The sequence below is a fragment of the Oncorhynchus mykiss genome, chromosome 1, assembly GCF_057628025.1.
Source record: "Oncorhynchus mykiss isolate SJ-2025 chromosome 1, ASM5762802v1, whole genome shotgun sequence".
NCBI lineage: Eukaryota > Metazoa > Chordata > Actinopteri > Salmoniformes > Salmonidae > Oncorhynchus > Oncorhynchus mykiss.
In genome coordinates, this window is record NC_143022.1 from 20,308,949 (window position 1) to 20,315,902 (window position 6,954).

Below are 6,954 nucleotides of genomic sequence, written 5' to 3' on the forward strand. Positions count from 1 at the left end.
TATGTTTGGAGGAAAAAGCAGAAGAACACAATCCCAACCGTGAAGCACGGGGGTGGCAGCATCATGTTGTGGGGGTGCTTTTCTGCAGGAGGGACTGGTGCACTTCACAAAATAGATGGCATCATGAGGAGGAACATTATGTGGATATATTGAAGCAACATCTCAAGACATCAGTCAGGAAGTTAAAGCTTGGTCGCAAATGGGTCTTCCAAATGTACAATGACCCCAAGCATACTTCCAAAGTTGTGGCAAAATGGCTTAAGGACAATAAAGTCAAGGTATTGGAGTGGCCATCACAAAGCTCTGACCTCAATCCTATAGAAAATCTTTGGGCAGAAATGAAAAAGCGTGTGCGAGCAAGGAGGCCTACAAACCTGACTAAGTTATACCAGCTCTGTCAGGAGGAATGGGACAAAATTCACCCAACTTATTGTGGGAAGCTTGTGGAAGACTACCCAAAATGTTTCTCCCTATGTTAAACAATTTAAAGGCAATGCTACCAAATACTAATTGAGTGTATGTAAACTTCTGACCCACTGGGAATGTGATGTAAAAAATTAAAGCTGAAATAAATCATTCTCTCTACTATTATTCTGACATTTCACATTCTTAAAATAAAGTGGTGATCCCAACTGACCTAAGACAGGGAATCTTTACTCTGATTAAATGTCAGGAATTGTGCAAAACCGAGTTGAAATATATATGGCTAAGGTGTATGTAAACTTCCGACTTCAACTGTAAATAGGCTGTTCATTTTTTCCCAATTTACTTGCAGTTGTCTAGTTTTTATGTTTTATGTTGTTTTCTTTAGCTCTTAACTCTTGTCAGAAATATTTGGGACCTCACGCCCAACAGAGAAACAGGGTTAGTTTGCACATTAAAAGATATGTTTAGAAATGTTTTTTCATTATGTGGTACTGGGACCAAGAATAAGCCAAAGTTTAGATATTGTTTCAAAAATGCACTAGAAACTTCAGAAGTTCATTTTAGATTTATATCTGAAAATATACAGGACACTTTTTAATTCCCTGTATAACAATCCATTTGTAATGTGTTCTTGTTCTCCTACTGTTTACTTTGATTTTGTCTGAAATGTTGATGTCCATGTTATGGAAAAATGTAATATCTACTTAAAAAATAAACAAATCTAGTTTGATATCAATTTTGTCTCCTGGCCCCGTTATCCTACCTACTCTATAAATCCACTGACTGTGAATATCGATCTACTGTAATCTTTGAATGTAAACGGTTGACACTACAGTACCGTTTCTGAAGTAGGATAATACAGCTCTGTAGCAGTAGGCTTACTGTAGTATAGAGGATAGGATAGAGATGGGATCTAACACACAGTGAATAGTAGCCTCCCTCCCACACCCTCATGTCCCCTGATCTCTGGCTGGTGGCTTGGTGCCAGCCCGTTAGAATGATGAGGCTCCAATCAATCAGGCTCAATCAGGGGGGGGGGGCTACAGGGGCCGCTGCTCCCTAATTGCCCCCGGGCGCTGCCGCTGCAGCACATGTTCACAGTGGGCTGGTCCTGCCGCACTCGCCTCCCCATCGTGTGAACCACACTCCCTGTCATCTGGGGGCCATCTGGGGCCAAAAAAGAGTGAACACAACAGAATGTTAGAAAAAAAAAATGATTTTGCTATGAAGGTTCTTTTTGGATCTGTGTGTGTTATACATTTCAACTACCTGGTGTGTTTTTATAGAGGTAATTTAATGACTCACGTCCTTTGACTGATTCTAAGCAAAACTTTGGAGAAAGTGTTAGGATTTGGCAATCAAATGAACAAGTAAGCCAAAAGATTAATCTTCAAAAGTAGTGTGGTTATAGGGAATTCTTAATAAAACAGGATTTCCTTTGATGGCAACAAGTAGTAGTCTCTCTCATCATTAAAGAACAGCTCACTGCACACATGCTGTTATATTGTTCTTGGAGATCCTATCTATCCAGTGTTCTCAAACAAACAACACCGTGTGGATGAGAAAACTGCACTGTAAAACTGTTTTTTCTCTTGCCGTGGGAGGACTTCCTAATCGTGAGGGGATAGAGTGGGGGTGGGGGTGGATGGGGCAGAGGGAACAAGAGAGAGAGAGTGTAAGCAAGAGAGAGAAAGAAAGAGAGAGAGAGACAAGAGTGTGAGTGTGGAAGCAAGAAGAAAGAGAGCGCGTAGACGTGTGAGAGAGAGAGAGAGAGAGAGGGAGAGAGAGAGAGAGAGAGAGAGAGAGAGAGAGAGAGAGAGAGAGAGAAGGGTTGTAGTAAGGGTGGGATGGCTGCTCATCAGAGTTAATGATGTAGAAAATCTCCCAATTAGAGCCTTTTCCTGAGGACCAGGATGAGTTCAGAGCGTGGTTCTCTGACAGCTCAGGGATTAGTGGCCAGGCCGGGCCTGAGCAGACACTGACTGCTGGACATCTTGGCACGGCGCAGCCAGGGCTGGGGTAGGCATGCGTTGAGATGGAGTGAGTGGCACAAAGAAAAGGATGGGAAAAGAGCAGCAGATCAACGTAGAAGCTTTTGTTGTGCAAAATTCAACCATCTCCTCCAATGTCGTTCACATTTTGAATCCGAGCTCAACACAGTTTAGGCCTTCCGTATGTCTCTGATTTATAGTCAACATGCTGAGTTGTCCTCACACGAGTGTTGGGAACGTTTCTATAACTGACCCCCAGCAATTCATTTAAAAAAAATACAGTATACAGCACCAGTCTAAAGTTTGGACACACCTACTCATTCAAGGGTTTTTCTTTATTTTGACTATATTCTACATTCTACAATAATAGTGAAGACATCAAAACTATGAAATAACACATATGGAATCATGTAGTAACCAAAACAGTGTTAAACAAATAAAAATATAATTTATATTTGAGATTCTTCAAAGTAGCCATCCTTTGCCTTAATGACAACTTTGTACACTCTTGGCATTCTCTCAACCAGCTTCACCTGGAATGCTTTTCCAACAGTCTTGAAGGAGTTCTCACATATGCTGAGCACTTGTTGGCTGCTTTTCCTTCACTCTGCGGTCCAACTCATCCCAAACCATCTCAATTGGGTTGAGGTCGGGTGATTCTAGAGGCCAGGTCATCTGATGCAGCACTCCATCACTCTCCTTCTTGGTCAAATAGCCCTTACACAGCCTGGAGGTGTGTTGGGTCATTGTCCTGTTTAAAAACAAATGATAGTCCCACTAAGCGCAAACCAAATGGGATGGCGTATCGCTGCAGAATGCTGTGGTAGCCATGCTGGTTAAGTGTGCCTTGAATTCTAAGTAAATAACAGACAGTGTCACCAGCTTTAGCACCCCCACACCATCACACCTCCTCCATGCTTCACAGTGAAAACCACACATGCAGATATCATCCGTTCACCTACTCTGCATCTGACAGACACACAGTGGTTGGAACCAAAAATCTCCAATTTGGACTCCAGACCAAAGGACAGATTTCCACCGGTCTAATGTCCATTGCTAATGTTTCTTGGCCCAAGCAAGTCTTCTTCTTATTGGTGTCCTTTAGTAGTGGTTTCTTTGCAGCAATTCTACCATGAAGGCCTGATTCTCACAGTCTCCTCTGAACAGTTGATGTTGAGATGTGTCTGTTACTTGAACTTTGTGAAGCATTTATTTGGGCTGCAATTTGTGAGGCTGGTAACTCTAATGAACTTATCCTCTGCAGCAGAGGTAACTCTTCTTTTCCTGTGGCGGTCCTCATGAGAGCCAATTTCATCGTAGAGCTTGATGGTTTTTGCGACTGCACTTGAAGAAACTTTAAGAGTTCTTGAAATGTTCAGTATTGACCGACCTTCATGTCTTAAAGTAATGATTGACTGTCGTTTCTCTTTGCTTATTTGAGCTGTTTCTGACATAATATGGACTTGGTCTTTTACCAAATAGGACTATCTTCTGTATACACCCCTACCTTGTCACAACACAACTGACTAGCTCAGACACAGTAAGGGAAGAAATTCCACAAGTTAACGTTTAACAAGGCACATCTGTTAATTGAAAAGCATTCCAGAAGCTGGTTGAGAGAATGCCAAGAGAGTGCAAAGCTGTCACCAAGGCAAAGGGTGGCAACTTTGAAGATTCTCAAATATTAAATATATTTTGGTTACTACATGATTCCATGTGTGTTATTTCATAGTTTTGATGTCTTCACTATTATTCTACAATGTAGAAAATAGTAAAAAAAAAAGGAAAAAAAGCCTTGAGTGAGTAAGTGTGCAAACCTTTGACTGGTACTGTGTATACATTTTTAACGCATCATTATTCATCTTTTCTCACATGATGCTTCTGTCTTTTGCCCAAGGATACAGTTCTCCAATCTGTAAAGTTTTTTGTGTTGCGGATCCCCTCTTCGTTGACCCTTGTTATCTCCGTATCTTATGCTCTGTAAACACAAAAGACAACATTTCTCAAAATGTCATCGTTACAGCAATGGAATAAAGATGGGAAACCCGAAGGTGGCTGACTGGCAAGATTAGTGGAGCGCACCAAAAAAAACAAGGCTTACTCCATGAATCACTCACTCACTTGTTACTACTCACAGACCTATTGTATTCATTAAGAACAATTAAGTCTCTAATGACTAAATAATTACATAATATATTATTTTGTTCCTTACTCCATTGCCTCTAAAGGGCCCAGAGCTGGAGTTAACAGGCTGATTGGGAGGACGCGTTCCTCAGTGGGGATAATAAGGGAAAGGAGCAGAATTAATTGGGTTTGATTAAGGGAGCTTTTCAATGGGACACAGCTTTTTCACATGACATAATTGGAAGTCAGTATGAGATAGGGGGTTGTGAGCGGAGGATATGTTGGCTGATGCCAGTGTTTGTTGTCGCCCCCCCCACACACACTTGTGTATGTGGACACCCCTTCAAATGAGTGAATTCGGCTATTTCAGACCCATTGCTGACAGGTGTATCAAATCGAGCACACAGCCATGCAATCTCCACAGACAAATATTGGCAGTAGAATGGCCTTACTGAAGAGCTCAGTGACTTTAAACTTGGCACCGTCATAGGATGCCACCTTTCCAAAACGTCAGTTCATCAAATTTCTGCCCTGCTTGGGACATTTTGGGGAAGGCCCTTTCCTGTTTCAGCATGACAATGCCCATCATTTTGGAATGAGATGTTCGATGAGCAGGTGTCCACATACTTTTGGTATTGTATCTTGTTGGACACCTTCATAGGCTCTCATTCACCAGAAAGCACACATTTGGATAAGCTGTTGCAAGGGCCTGCTATACATTCGGTGTGAGATTGTCACTTCTGCTCTGCTATTTTAGAACAATTATTATAATGCATGTGAAACAACTCCCGATAATCCCAGATTGTTTCGAATGTAGATCACACATGCATGTGCGCAACACAAACACACACACACCATAATGCACTGTGCAGGAACTGTTCAGGAAAACACACCTGATATAATTGGTTTGCTCATTGTGTTTGTATAATCTGGTTACACTATAATCTATCACAGGGGAGGAGAGACAGACAAGCTATTCAGTCGACACTATAGTAAATCCAAAAATATAATCCACATGCATTCTCCTCACCCCACAACTAGAATATGAAAGATCTCATCCTCAAAATATTGGTTTTCCATTTTATATCCACTTGAATTAACATTTGTGAACTATGTTAATTGCCAAGGGTATTTGCTCTGGCCACCAGACTGTACAGCATGTAAAAGAGATTACTAGCGCCAACTATGGTTGGCATTTGGAAAACATCTCCTATATTCAACTAATTTGCTGAGATTGTAAATATCAATGTATGGTATATCACTCACTTGTCTATTCAGAGTCAGAAAACGTTATTGTCCTCAGCAATTCATCTTGCAGCAGTCAGAAAACATATAACATGTAAAAAAATGTAAATAAATAGCAAAGGATATTTACAAGCAAATAGGCAGGGTAACTTCAGTTTCATAGTGCAAGTGCTAAGAGCACATTTTTTGTTAAATTGAAGAATTGCATTCGGAATAAAAGAGTACTTGGCCCTTTTTTTTACCTTAGGTAGTCTGTACTTATGGCCAGGGGGAAGGAGCTGGAATTCAGGGTTTAGTGGATGGCAAGAGTCAACCGCTATTTTATTTGCCTTATGGAGGGCTCTCCCCAGGTAGAGAGATGGCAGATCTTGCCCACCTATTTTTCTGTGCAACCTTGACATTTCCAAACCAGCAGGTCAAGCAGTAGGACAGAATGCTCTCAATAAATGATTCATAAAAGAGAACCATGATGGTTAGATCAAAATTTAAAAAGTGCAGCGTCCGTAGGAAATACAGTCCCTGCTGGCCTTCCTTAAAAATAGCATCAGTAAAATGATCCCAGGACAGCTTGTTGTCACTGACTAGCCCAACATATTTGTACTCCTCCACTATTTCAATGGGCTCACCTTTTATCAGTGATGGTGTTTTTATTTAACCCTTATTTTACATGGTAAGTTGACTGAAAAAACATTAATTTACAGCAATGACATGGGGAATAGTTGAATCAGCCAATTGTAAACTGGGGATGATTAGGTGAATATGATGGTACAAGGGCCAGATTGGGGATTTAGCCAGGACACCAGGGTTAACACCCATACTCTTACGATAAGTGCCATGGGATCCTTAATGAACACAGAGAGTCAGGACATCTGTTTAACATCCCACCCAAAAGACAGCACCCTACACTGGGCAATGGCCCCAATCACTGCTCTGGGGAATTGGGATATTATTTTTCAGACCAGAGGAAATAGTGCCTCCTACTGGCCCTCCAGTAGGAGGCACACAACTTCCAGCAGCATCTGGCCTCCCATCTAGCAATCAACCAGGACCAACCCTGCTTAGCTTCAGAAGAAAGCCAAAAATGGGAAGCAGGGTGGTATGCGGCTGACTGTGTGTATGGTAGTGTTCCTTCAAATGTAAATCACTGTGTCCTTTGTTTTTTCTGTAT